The sequence below is a fragment of the Suncus etruscus genome, chromosome 15 (assembly GCF_024139225.1).
Source record: "Suncus etruscus isolate mSunEtr1 chromosome 15, mSunEtr1.pri.cur, whole genome shotgun sequence".
In the NCBI taxonomy this organism is placed as follows: domain Eukaryota; kingdom Metazoa; phylum Chordata; class Mammalia; order Eulipotyphla; family Soricidae; genus Suncus; species Suncus etruscus.
In genome coordinates, this window is record NC_064862.1 from 36,021,529 (window position 1) to 36,036,508 (window position 14,980).

The 14,980-nt window shown below is 39.0% G+C and overlaps 1 protein-coding gene, 1 non-coding gene and 1 pseudogene across 3 annotated transcripts in view; 1 reads left to right on the forward strand and 2 right to left on the reverse strand.

Moving 5' to 3' along the window:
* Positions 1-14,980, forward strand: part of LOC126030783 (Ig lambda-2 chain V region-like) — a 288,742-nt pseudogene that overhangs the window by 47,640 nt on the left and 226,122 nt on the right.
* Positions 1-14,980, reverse strand: part of LOC126030744 (zinc finger protein 280B-like) — a 307,853-nt gene that overhangs the window by 29,359 nt on the left and 263,514 nt on the right. The gene's annotated exons all lie outside the window — the stretch shown is intronic.
* LOC126031777 (U6 spliceosomal RNA) lies at positions 4,365-4,470 on the reverse strand. Its single transcript, XR_007503607.1, has one exon. It is a non-coding gene; the product is annotated as a U6 spliceosomal RNA (small nuclear RNA).

Here is a 14,980-nt window from a genome sequence, read left to right on the forward strand (position 1 = left end):
ATAAGCAAATAACCCAAATAGTTTACTTACCAATATTTTAAATAATTTTCCATATCTGCTGCTCCTTATATTTCTTTCTGATTTTCACTATATTTTCTGAGTATACATGCAGGCAGAGGAATAAATTGATGAGTTATTTGAAATAATTTGTTTATCTATTTATAGATTTTAAATGTTTTTTGATAGATACAATTTATATTTTATCAGATAACCCCTTTTTTTTTTTTTTTTTGGTTTTTGGGCCACACCCGTTTGACGCTCAGGGGTTACTCCTGGCTATGTGCTCAGAAATCGCCCCTGGCTTGGGTGGACCATATGGGACGCCGGGGGATCGAACCGAGGTCCTTCCTTGGCTAGCGCTTGCAAGGCAGACACCTTACCTCCAGCGCCACCTACCCGGCCCCTTTTTTTTTTTTCAAATTCTTTTTTTTTTTTTTTTTGTTTTTTTGTTTTTTTGTTTTTGGGCCACACCCGTTTGACGCTCAGGGGTTACTCCTGGCTATGTGCTCAGAAATCGCCCCTGGCTTGGGGGGACCATATGGGACGCCGGGGGATCGAACCGAGGTCCTTCCTTGGCTAGCGCTTGCAAGGCAGACACCTTACCTCCAGCGCCACCTACCCGGCCCCTTTTTTTTTTTTTCAAATTCTTTTTTTTTTTTTTTTTGTTTTTTTGTTTTTTTGTTTTTGGGCCACACCCGTTTGACGCTCAGGGGTTACTCCTGGCTATGTGCTCAGAAATCGCCCCTGGCTTGGGGGGACCATATGGGACGCCGGGGGATCGAACTGCGGTCCTTGGTAGCGCTTACAAGGCAGACACCTTATCTCCAGCGCCACCTTCCCGGCCCCAGATAACCCTTTTAAGATATGAAATTCTTCATTGTTTTCATTTTTCACATTGATACATCCATTACTATTATTATTCCATAATATATTATCCTTAAAGAATCTCTTTTTTGAGGGGAGGGTCACACCTGGCAGCGCTCAGGGGTTACTCCTGGTTCTATGCTCAGAAATTGCTCCTGACAGGCTCTGGGGACCATATGGGATGCAGAGTTTGAATCACCGACCTCTTGCATGCAGGGCAAACGCCCTACCTTCATTCTATCTCTCTGGCCCCCACATCTTTTTAATTTTATGTAGCATTTCACCTGGGTCTGCTTTTTAACTGTAACCCATGGATTGATCACATGAGTATATGTTTAGCATACCAATGGCTGTCTAATGTTCGTTTGTAATAGATACAATATCAATTTCATGGTATAGTCTCCCCAGAGAGTGCTAATTTCCATGTCGCATGATTATTTAGACTTGAAAACTATGATTGTGCTTAAGAATGCTCCACACACAGCATAAACTATGAAGCCTTTTTTCAGTCTAGTTCACCTTTACAAACATGATAGGCCTAAAAGGAAGAAAAGGGTATAAAAAAAAAAAAAGGAAAATCTTTTACAGTAGACTTGCCAGCTTTCTTTTCTTTTTTTCCCCTTGTTCTCTTTAAGTGTTTTATTCCTATATTACATGGGAAAGCTTTTCAAATGTAACCGATGAGTCTATCCTCTGGCTGCTGATGTATGCATATGAGTGTAGGTGTAAGGCAGGGGTCTCAAGCTCAATTTACCTGGAGGCTGCAGGAGGCTGCAGGAGTCGGGGTGTGGCAGGGCTACATAAGGGATTTCGCTTACCAAATATTCGCAATAAAAATCGCATTAGTAAGAAAAAAAATCGCAAAAAATCACATTGAACATTTGCATACCCCGAATGGAACTGCTCGGGGTATGTGAATGTTTAATGCGATCTTTATTGCGATTACTTGGTAAGTGAATAATCGTAATTACTGAGATATTTGAAGGCTGGCCAGGGCCACAAAATGTTGTACTGAGGGCCTCAAACGACCCTGGGTTGCAAGTTTGAGACCCCTGGTTTAAGGCATACCAAGTTCAGTCTAATATCCATCTGCAATAGATATAGTGCCCATGTATTATAGTGTTCTCCCCTCTAATACAGATAACACTTCCTCTCCGCCCTTTTTATTATTTTTTGCTTACCATCTTACAAACCCTTTTCGAGCCGTTCATGTTAGTTCTCCTCATTTAATCTTTTTTTAATCTCAGTCCCTTAACTCCTCATGAAGCAGAACAGTCTCCCTAGCCCAGTCAGATGCCAACTAGCTCCCAAAGTTTATTATACCCCTCCCCGTCCTTATTTGATGTTAAGGAGGTGGTTGTGCAATCACTAGGGATCCTAGAAAATCTGGCTGTGTTGCTTCATGGGCTTCAGAGGGACTGTGTGGGGGGAGGTCGAACCCCTTGCTGATGGTCTGTAAGTCCAAAAATTACTCCTAGGAAGATAAATTAAATCCCATTCTTCCATCTCCCCTTTTGGGGGAGACCTTGGTAATAATATCCGGAGTAAATAATCAACAAAGGCAAAAGATTAGGGGACCAAAGGTTCAGCAAAAAGAGATTTTGTCAGTTGCAGCCAGCTCCAAAAAGCAAATTGAACAAGCCCTCAGCTCTGGAAAAAAGCCCCTTATGCCACCCCAACAAGCTATTTTATTGTTTCCTTGACTGTCCCCACCTGGAAGATCCAGGTGGGACGACAGTAAAAACAATATTACAAAATATACACAACAGGACTGCACATCAGGTTGCAGGTTTTTCCACACTCCGCTGAAAGTGCTTCCCAAGTCTCTGCTTATTAGTCTGTGCCACCTACTTCTGTCCCTGATAATTAGGTTGTTCTCCAGAAACTTTAGAGTTAAAAAGCACCTCTGCCTGAGTTTAAGGTGGAATTGCATGCAGTTTGGGAAGCTAAACAGCTAAGAAGTCCATCAGAAATAACAGTGTATCTTGATCAGCTAGAGTTTTATAGCTGAATTAGAGTAGGATGTCATTTTATGTGAGTTCTGTATATTTATATGCATATAATGTATATATGCATATTCTATTTATATGCAGTAATTTAATATGAAAATCGTGATTTGGAAGAAAATCACCCAAACATGTTAAAAACATTTATCACAAACCAAATCACAAATAAAAGATAAATTGAAAGAAGGTTCTTGGATAACATGACTATTCTTAAATCCATATCATGCACATAGAAATGCAGGTAAATTAAGGATGTACTTATTTTTTTCTCTGATTGCTACCTCAATGAAACACCAATGTGGATATTCTTTTTAGATTTTTGACTCTGGCAAAATATCAATGTAGGATAAAAGAAAGTTAGAGTCAACTAAAGGAAAGCAGAGATGAAGAGGAACAGACACTAAGAGGTCTTCCTCCTGACCGGGGGCTTTGCTTGCTGAAAGGTGTTCCTTCCTGTGGAGGGAGGTTGGGTGACCTGAGAGTGAGCATTTGCTCCGGAGACAAAGGACAACCAATGCTTCAGTATAGACAATTGTTTGGGGGAAGTGAAAGTGTGTGCCCGAGAGAATCACCCCAACAACCAAAAACGAAGGCAGGTGTTTCCACAAGAGGATAACTAAACTTTGCTAATACTAGAGCAGCTTTGTACTGAGTGATCATAGGTAGAGCCACATTATAAGCAGAGGCCTAGAAGACGAGGAAGGTCATAGACATATGAAACTATAGCATATTTATATATCTGTAAAAATGCGGTATGGGATGTTTGTATATGGGAGACAAATTATTTTTAATTATTTCATTTCTTTAATAGTTATGTTATTTAGAAAAACAGTGGTGCTAGGAACAGAATCTAGGGGTACCAAAGGTGCTTAATCCCAGGCACCACTTGAATCTGCTGTGCACTTCTGCTTTGGCTTTGGGGATTCAGAACATTAGAAGTGCCCCAGTATTATGTGCCACCCTGAAGATCAAAGAATGAATAATTAAAAAGAAAATCAAAATAATAACTAGATTTGGGTAGCAGTATCGTGAGTAAGGTCTTGGTTGCATGACACTGACCCAGGTTGATCTTTGGCACTTCACCTGTTTCCCAAGCCTATATTATCTTTTCTTGATGGGGGGTCACATCTGGCAGCTCTCAGGGGTTACTCCTGGCTCAGTGCTCAGATATCACTCCTGACAGGCTCTGGGGACCATATTGGATGGCCAAGGAACAATGGGAAGGGCCTACTTACCACCTTGAAGATCAAAGAATGAATAATTAAAAAGAAAATCAAAATAATAACTAGATTTGGGTAACAGTATCGTGATTAAGGGCTTGGTTGCATGACACTGACCCAGGTTGGTCCTTGGGTCCTGTTTCCCAAGATTGCCATGAGTAATTCCTGAGTCCAGAGACAAAAGTAACCCCTGAGCACTGCCAGGTGTGTGAATAATTTTAAAAGACAAAAGAAAATGAAAACTAACAACAAAAATTATCTTTTCTTTTCTTTATTTAATATGGATCAATTCACAAATTTGCTTGTCATCTTGCCCAGGGGCCCTGCTAATCTTCTCTGTATCATTCCAATTTTAGTATACGTGCTGCCAAAGTGAGCACAACAATAATTTTCTTATAATGCAGAATCATTTTCTGTTCAAGGTCTCCTAAGTGAGGGGTGAGCAGAGGCAGGAATGGAAACAGTTTTGCATGCAGGCCCCTCCCTCCTCTGTGCCAGGGCATGGATAAGAGCTGGGACAGAGCCAGGCCCAGGGTTGTGGTGTCAGGAGGCAGCACTCTAGGCCACCTGCATCATGACCTGGGCTCTTTTCCTCCTCAGCCTCCTCAGTCAGGGCACAGGTGAGTCTTAGGCAAGGGCCCTCAGCACATCTGGACTCATCTTTTGTCTCCTTTCCTCTGGCTCCTCTGAATTCAACTTGAACTCACAAGTGTTTTCTCTGTTTTTCAGGGCTCTGGGCCCAGTCAGCCCATACTCAGCCTCCCTCAATATTTGGGAATAAAGGAGAAAGACTCTCCATCACCTGTACAGGAACCAGCAATGACATTGGAAGATATGGTGTCTCCTGGTACCAGCAGAAGGAGCACACAGCCCCCAAATTGCTGATTTATTATGATGATATTCTGAATTCGGGGATCCCTGATCGCTTCTCAGGCTCCAAGTCTGGCAACACAGCGACTCTGACCATCTCTAGCCTCCAGCCTGAGGACGAGGCTGATTATTACTGTTTATCATACAGGAATGATGATACTTTGCACAGTGGTTCATTCTCACAGGGAAGTGAGACAAAAACCTGCTCTGTGTTGCCTGCTAGTCCTTCCTTTCAACATTTAAATTTTAATCTTTTGAAAAATTATTTTGAACTTAAATGCTTACAAATAATTATGATAACACAATAACCCATATAATTTATTTATCAATATTTTAAATAATTTTCCAAATCTGCGGCTCCTATTTCTTTCTGATTTTCACTATATTTTCTGAGTATACATGCACGCAGAGGAATACATTGATGAGTTATTTGAAATCATTTGTTTATCTATTATGGATTATTAAATGTTTTTGATAGACAGAATTTATATTTTATCAGATAACTCCTTTAAGACATCAAATTTATCATTGTTTTCTTTTCTCACATTGAAACATCCATTACTATTATTATTCCATAATATATTATCCTTAAATAATCTTTTTCTTGAGGGGGGTCACATCCGGCAGCTCTCAGGGGTTACTACTGGCTCTATGCTCAGATATCTTTCCTGACAGGTTCTGGGGACCATATGGGATGCCAGGATTTGAACTACCATCCTCCTGAATGCAAGGCAAATGCCCTACCTTCATTCTATCTCTCTGGGCCACACTTTTTTTTTTTAATTTTATGTACCATTTGACCTGGATCTGCTTTTTACTGTAACCCATGAATCGATCACATGAGTATATATGTTCGACATACCAATGGCCGTCTAATGTTCATTTGTAATAGATACAATATCAATTTCAGAGTATAGTCTCACTAGACAATGCTCATTTCAATGTCACTTGGTTATTTAGACTTGAAAACGATGATTGTGCTTAAGAATGCTCCACACACAACTTAAGCTATGAAGCCTTTCTTCAGTCTAGTTCACCCTTACCAAACATGATAAGCCTAAAAGGAAAAAAAGGGTAAAAAAAAAAAAAGGAAAATCTTTTACAGTAGACTTGCCAGCTTTACTTTCTTTTTTTTTTCCTTTCTTCCTTCTTCTCTTTAAGTGTTTTATCCCATATTACATGGAAAATCTTTTCAAATGTAATCGATGAATCTATCCTCTGGCTGCTGATATAGGCATATGAGTGTATTTATATGCCATACCAATGTTCAATCTAATATCCATCTACAATAGATATAGTGCTTATGTATTATAGTGTTCTCCTCCCCTCTATTATAGATAACCCTTCCTCTCTGCCTTTTTTTTTTTTGCTTACCACCTTACAAACCCTTCCGAGCCCTTCATATTATTTCTCCTCATTTAATCTTTTTTACTCTCAGTCCCTTACCTCCTCATGAAGCAGAACATTTTCCCTAGCCCAGTCAGATGCCAACTAGCTCCCAAAGTGAATGAGATTCTCAGTATGAGAAAAAACCAACAATCTGCTGCTTTTGATTTGCTCTTGATGGCCCCTCTTCCTTCTCTTCCCTTCACTGTGGACTTTTGCTTGCTACCAGATTTGGTTCCTGAGAAATCCCCAGCTTGAGGACATTTCTTGATATGGGACATTGGGAGCCATTTTCCCCAGACTCCACAAAATTAAATCACAGGTTGAAGCTGCATTCAGGATCTTATTCCTTTCCTGCCTATTTCAAAAGTTTTAAAGAAGACAATACAAATTTCCTTTGAATGTTTCTATGAGATAATTCCTTTAAATCGCATAGCTATTATCAATATATTCTTATGTAGCGGCAACTTTCCCTAATCTTAGAATTCGTCTACTATGGAATACTAGTATTCAAGTCTCTGTTCAGAGATCACGTAAGCAAACAGTTCTGGAGACTGTTGGTTTTGACAACTTGGACCCCCACATGCACTAGTAGTACCTAATGGCATTGTCCCTTTTTTGCATAAGCACATTAGAAAGGGAAAAGTTAACAGATGCAAACATGTTTTATCTAATAGAGATAGGAATGCAATTTAACATTTTTGTCCTTTAATCTTTTTTTATTTTATTGTAGTCGAAGTGAATTACAATTCTTTCACATAATATTTGAGGCACATCGTGACAATAGGTGAGGGTCATTCCCACCATGAGTGTTGTCCTCCCTCCACCATTGATCCCAGCATGCATCCTACATCTCCCTCCTTTACCCCCGTAAATCTATTGCATGGTTCCCCCCTTTACAACTTGTTGTACATTGGGTATCGATTCTGTTGTCATTGACTTTAGATTCGGTATTCATGTCTGATCATTTTTTCTTTCCACTTAATGAACATTTAACTGTCTGACCTTGGTACTATCTGGGGTAAGAAGGAAAAAAGAAGAAAGAAAAAAAAGCAAACAAAAAAAGAGAGAAACTAGTAGGAATCCATCTAGGTATTATAAATATCCATTTAGAAGAAGGAAGGGGAAAAAGCAGAAAAAAGTATTAAAACAAGACCAACTGAAAGAAAAAAAACAATAAGGGAGTATAAACAGGATTACAAAAAGAACAAACACATAATAAGCCAAAAACCAAAACTATCAGCTATGGACAAAGAAAAAAAAAAGAGAAAATAAAAAAGAAAGAAAAAAAGAGAAAATCAACAAACAAAAAAACCAGACCAGCAATTTGTTGAAAAAAAAAAAAAAGGTGTTATTTCTTCTTTTTTTTTATTGCATAGACATGGTAAATATAGGGGAAATTACAACGAGAATTCCCTTGGCCTAAGACAGTGGTTGGCAAGCTGTGGCTGGAGAGCCAAATGCAGCTCTTTACACTTTTAATGTGGCTCTTCTATGTGCTGGGCAGCAGCTCCAGGAGTCAAGACTCTGCTCCTAGCCTCTTTCAGTGCGTGCCCTGTGTGCAGCCCCAGTGGCTGGCTCCAAGAGTGTAATGATACCCAGTATCAACCCTAAACAAAGGTGTTCCCCAACATCATCCTTTCTTAAATCTCTTCCTTTGATATGTAAAAGCCCACGGAATATGTACTTTTGTCTCTCTCTCTTGACCTGAAACCTCCTGATATTGGGAATTAGTTTTAATAAAGAAAGAGGTGTTCTAGCTTTTTGGGCTCGAGGCAGAGAGTACAAGGTAAAAGGCCATGGACTCCATGATCATCCTTTCCTGGCTAGCTTGGTTTATTATTTCTTTCCTGCTACTCTGCTTCTTCAAACCAGGTTGGAAGGGGTTTAGAAATACAGTTCCCAGAGTAATCTGAAAACACATATTTTATTTTGCATAAGAATGGGAATCTTTCATGAAGGGATTCTCAACCTAGAGTTTTCTTTTCTGTGGATTCTTATGTTCAGAGTACTCATTATTAAAGTTGTGAGCTAATGCCCTTAAATCCAGTATTTCATATTGATTATGACTTTCTGTGACCCCCGATGGGGGACCCCCGACCCGCGGGGGTGTGAGAATGAGGATCACGAAGTAATTTGTGGGTCACGATTGGGATCCGACCTGAAATGGAGGAAAGAGGCTGAGAAAGAAATGAGCTCTAGTCAAGCTGGCTGATCAAGAGCTGAATTTATTAAGGCAAGACAAGCTTATATAGTTTTACAGCATAAGGAAGTAGATTTCAGTACTTTTCCATGGTATAGAAAAGTAGGGGGGTCGTACAGGATGGACTTTCCAGTTTTACAACATACCCTTATATCGCATAGACTTATATCGCACAGACATTCTTTCACAATGGTAGCTTAACAGGATGTGATCTTATCTTAGCAACTCAGGTGGTTTACTGGAACATCTGACTTGTTTGGTCAACATTTCTTTTAGGTCTAGGGGGTAAATGCAACAAGTGGCCGCCTGTCAGGAAAAAAGGCCTTAGGTTTCAGGCATCAGAGACTCCATTTTGCTCTCTAGCTCAAACAGCCTCCAACAACTTTCTGCATAATATAAGTGCCAATCAGAAATTTTTTTCAGGTGTGGAAACATTTCAATATCTCCTTCTCAGACACAGCTATCCCAGAATCATATTCTTTTTTGAACACATCCATCTTATGTCTCACTGTAAAAACTACTTGTGAAACGCTCCTGCAGAGAAATATTAAGTTCATAGAGAAAATGAACAATGTCTGCCAAATACACAAGCTAGCTACCCATTCCTTGTCCAACTGGGGCTGTACAAAGTCAGAGTTCTGCTCTCACAGGAACTGCACTACTTCTTCCCTCTTGCCAACAAGGCTAGAGAGCACCCTTCCCTTGAATAGCCACTTCACTTTTTCATAGAGAATATGCTAGTAGTGGGCATCCATACTCTCACCCAGGGTGGTGAATAGGCTGGATTTGATCACAATTGTGAATTTCACAAATTATCTTTACTGTATCATCTGTCACAGAGTTTAGTTCAGCAGGGAGTTTTTTGAATCCAGTCGATCATACAATGAGTGGATGCAATGTACGCATGTGCAACTTCTGTTTCTTGTGACTACACAAAAACACTGAGCAATGCACAGTGCATCATCTGCACATACATCAACACATCAGATTATTATTCTGAGTGAAATGAGTCAGAAGGAGAGGTGTAGACACAGAACAATCATTTGTGGCATATAAGAATAATAAATGGCAATATGGTAATAATATTCAGAGAAAATAGGGATGAGGGATAGGAGGACTAGTCCATGATCAGAAGCATGCCATAAAAAGTGGTGAATTCAGTTAGAATAGAGAAAGGTACACTATGACATTGATAGTTGGAACTTATCACTCTAGACGAGACCTGGATGCTGAAAATAGATAAGTGACATGCATGGTACCTTTCAATTAACAATATTGCAAACCACAGTGTCATAAAGGAAAAGAGAGACATAAAAGCAAAATGCCTGCCCCTGACATAGGCAGAGGAGGGTGAAGGGGAAGGAAAGAAGGGACATTGGTGGTGGGGAAAGTGCACTGGTGAAGGGTGGTGTACATTCTATGATTGAAACGCAAGTATGAATTTTGTAACAAATATGCTTAAATAAAAATTTATTTTTAAAATATTTCAGGCACTCTATCATAATTCCTTTATGATATGATATCATATGGCTTTAACAAAGTGCCGTTTTTGTTTTTATATGTATTTTAGTTTGGCTTATTGCAGCACAAACTAAAGTGTCAATAGATTTTTTCCTTTCAGCGAAATCACTATATTTCTGTGGAACACTGTTCTTGCTTTAAAAGTGTTAAAAGGTTTTTCTCTTTCTTTATATTTTTTATTTATACACCTTTGTTACAAACATGATTGTGGTTGGGTTTCCGTCATATAAGATGACAACCCCCCCATCACCAGTGTAACATTCCCATCACCAATGATCCAAATATCCCTCCTGCCCTCTCTGCCCCTACCTGTACTCTAAGAGGTTTTCTTTTTACCTGATATATTCTCATTGTTAGGATAGTTCACAGTGTAGTTATTTCTATCACTAAACTCATCACTCTTTGTGGTGAGGTTCATGAGGTTGGCTGTAACATCCAGCACTCCTCTATTTTGTCTCTGGAAATTGTTGAGAAATGTCTTTCATTTTTCTTAAAACCCATAGATGAGTGGTACTATTCTCCATATTTCTCTTTCTCTCTGACTGATTTTACTCAACATAATAGATTCCATGTACATCCATGTATAGGAAAATTTCATGACTTCATCTCTCCTGACAACTGCATAATATTCCATGGTGTATATGTACCACAGTTTCTTTAGCCATTCATCTGTTGAAGGGCATCTTGGTTGTTTCCAGAGTAATGGTATATAGTGCTGCAATAAATACAGGTATAAAGAAAAATGTTTTTGTATTGTATTTTTATGTCCCTAAGGTATATTCCTAGCAGGTATAACACTCCATGACATTGAGACTAAAGGCATCTTCAAGGACAAAACTGTACTCTCCAAGCAAGTGAGAGCAGAGATTAACACATGGAAATATATTAAGCGGAGTTGCATCTGCACCTCGAAGGAAATGGTGCCCAGGATACAAGAGCCACCCATTGATTGTCTTAAACATAGTACTGATAGTACTTGTGATAGCGATTAGGCAAGAAAAAGATATCAATGGCATCCAAATAGGAAAGAATGAAGTCAAGATCTCATTGTTCACAGATGACATGATGACATTTTTATACTTAAAAACTACTAAGTACTACTTTAAATAGCTACTAAATAACTTCAAGAAACAATAGATGCATGTAGCAATGTGACAAGCTACAAAATTAACACACAAAGATCAATGGCCTTTTTATACAGCAATAATGATAGGGAAGACATGGCCATTAAGAAAAAAACCCATTAACATTAGTGCCACACAAACTCAAATATCTTGGAGTCAACTTGAGCAAAGATGCGAAGGACCTATACAAAGAGAACTATAAAATCCTGCTCCAAGAAATAAGAAAGGACATGTGGAAATGGAAACACATACCCTGCTCAAGGATTTATAGGATTATCATCATTAAAATGGCAATACTCCCCAAAGCATTCTGCAGATTTAATGTGATCCCTCTAAAGATAAACATGACATTCTTCAAAGAAGTGAACGAAACACTTTGAAATTCATTTGGAACAATAAACACCATCGAATAGCTAAAGTACTCCTTGGGAAAAGAAATATGGGAGGCATTACTTTCCCCAACTTTAAACTGTATTACAAAGCAATAGTCATCAAAACAGCATGGTATTAGAATTAAGAGAGATCCTCAGATCAGTGGAATAGGCTTGAGTATTCAGAGAATGTTCCCCAGATATACAATCACCTAATTTTTGGCAAAGGAGCAAGAAATTCTAAATGGAGCAAAGAAAGCCTCTTCAATGAGGTGTTGGCACAATTGGATAGCTCCTTGCAAAAAAGTCAATTTAGATCCCCAGCTCACATCATGTACAATGGTAAAATCCAAATGAATTAAAAACCTGATATCAGACCTGATACCAAAAATTATATAGAGCAACACATAGGTAAAAACACCCCATGACATTGAGACTAAAGGCATCTTCAAGGAGAAAACTGCATTCTCCAAACAAGTGAAAGCAGAGATTAACAGATGGGAATATATTAAGATGAGAAGCTTCTGCAACTCAAAGGAAATAGTGCCTAGGATATAAGAGCCACCCACGGATTGGGAGAATCTATTCACCCAAAACACATCAGTAAGGGGCTAGTATCCAAAATATATAGGGCACTGAGAGAACTTTATAAGAAAAAAATCTAATCCCATCAAAAATGAAGAGAAGAAATGAACAGACAATTTTTTAAAGAAGAAATACAAATGGCCAAAAGGCGCATGAAAAAATGCTCCACACCACTAATCATAAGGGAGATGAAAATCAAAACAACTATGATGTACCACCTCACACCACAGAGATTGGCACACATCACAAACAATGTGAACAAGAAGTGTGGGCGATAATGTGGAGAGAAAGAAACTCTTATCCACTTATAGTGGGTATGCCATCCAATCCAACCTTTACGGAAATTGATATATAGACTCCTCCAAAAACTGGAAATTGAGCTCCCCTAGTACCCAGCTATACCACTCCTAGGAATATAGCTTAGGAACACCAAAATACAATACAAAATTCCTTTCTTACACCTACATTTATTTCTTACACCTATATTTATTTACCATAACAAGACTGGAAACCACCAAGATGCCTTTCAACAAATAAATGCCTAAAGAAACTTGGTACATATACACAATGGAATATTATGCAGCCATCAGGAGATATGAAGTCATCAAATTTTCCCATACATGGATGCACATGGAATCTATTATACTGAGTGAAATAAGTCAGAGGGAGAGAGAAAGACGCAGAATGGTCTCACACATCTATGGGTTTTAAGAAAAATGAAAGACTCTTGCATAAATTTCAGAGAAAAAAGAGAGGAGGGCTGGATGTTCCAGCTCACTACATGAAACTCACCACAAAGAATGATGAGTGTAGTTAGAGAAATAACTACATTGAGAACTATCCTAACAATGAGAATGAATGAGGGAAGTAGAAAGCGTATCTAGAGTACAGGTGGGGGTGGGGTGGGGAGGAGAGAGATTGGGACATTGGGAATGGGAATGTTACACTGGTGAAGTTACATGACTGAAACCCAACCATAATCATGTTTGTAATCAAGGTGTTTAAATAAAGATTTAAAAAAAACAATATTTGTGTAAAGATGTAAAATGTACACTGTAACTAAACTATTACAAATAAAAATTTGTTTTATTTTTTTTTTCAAAAAAATGGCTTCACTTTTTGTCATCCTGAAATAAATGTATTGTGTTCATTTACATCAACTATGTGATGAAATTTCTTTTATTAAATTAAAAAAGAAAAACAAAAGAAAATAAGAAATGAGCCAAAAAACCAACCTAAGTGCACAATTCAAGTTAGAAAAGAAAACAAAAGACAAAAAAGTGTAACCTTTGGGTAAATAAAATTGGGAAATAAGAGAAATTAAACATAGATACATTTAGGGCCCAGAGTGATGCCACAACAGTAGGAAGTTTGCTTTGCATGGGACTAATCCAGAAGAGACCTTGGATCGATCCCCAACGCCCCATTTGGTTCTTCAAGCCAGGAGTGATTTCTGAGTGCATGACTAGGAATAACCCCTAAGCATCACAGGGTGTGACCCAAGTAGTGAAAAAAAATTAGATACAATCAGAAGCATGTGCTTATGATGACTGACATTTATTTTAATTATATAAATATTTTGAAAATTGGAGAATTTTTCAACTTTGAAGATGACAGTAGATCCCCTAAAGCTAATTTTGATGAACGTGTTATACTGTGCTTTTATGTATTTCAAAGATATAGTCTGTGTGCTTATATTGCAAGTGTGCTTTTTCAGAAATTGTGCTGTTGGCCTTGTTCTTTAGCTTGTAATTTACTTTTTTTGGTTGACATAGCCTGAGGACAAAGTCAAGGGATATCACAGCAGGTACGGCACTTGTCTTGCATGTGGCTAACCCTGGTTTTAAACTATGAGTGACCCTTGAGGACAGAACCAGGAGTAAATCCTGAGTGATGCTGGGTGTTTCCCCAATACAAAATCACATACGAAAAAGAAAACCTGAAGACAATCTGCAGGAGTAAAGAAGGAAGAAAAATGTGGCCCACCAGGGCCCCGACCAGCGGGTAAAGCTGGGGACCACGTCAGTAATTCGCAGTTCTCGAAGAGGAATCCAGCCTGAAATAGAAGAGGGACTGGAAAACAAAGAGACTCGAGACGAAGAGTTCGATCAGGAGTCCATTTAATAAAGGAAAAAATAGACCTTTTATAGACAATGCAAAACAAAGAGAGTAGGGGCGGGGCGCAATAGAAGTGGCTGTAACTTTCCACGGGAACATCTTGATTTTCCAAGGTTAATAAGATTATCATCAGTCAAGAGATTCACATTAATTTTGAGCAACAAAATACAAAATCTAATCTCAGCTTGGGCCTTTTGACCCCTGTCTTTACAAGGACATCTTGGAGCCTAGTGACTCCCTTGCTCTAGGTTATTTCTATTTCTTTGGGTCCAAGGGCAAAAAGGCCACATGCAGCTTGTAAGCACTTTGGCTCAGACTTTCAGAGACTCCATTTTGATTAGTGAGAGGGCTTTTTAATTATTCCAAACAGTCCCCAACAAATTCCCCCTTTTTATTAATTCAAATATGGGTGGAAACCCTGTCTTAGGCTGTCTGGTGGGCCCCCAGTGTCAGAACCCCAAAAGTAGCGGCTCGGGGAGCACACAAGGTTCTTGCATCAGTGCATGTAGGCTGGAGTGCCCTACCCCTAAGAGCCTGCACAAAGTTAAAGAATGAGGTGTGCTCCTGACTACTGGCACCAGGTTAATCCCGTCAAAGGCATTTCCACAACCATGTGAGGAAGGATTTCTTACGCTTAGCGAGCCGTTCCAGTTCCTCAAAATCCAGTTCTTCAGGGGCGCTCTCCTCACCCTCAGCAGTATCAGCAACGGGG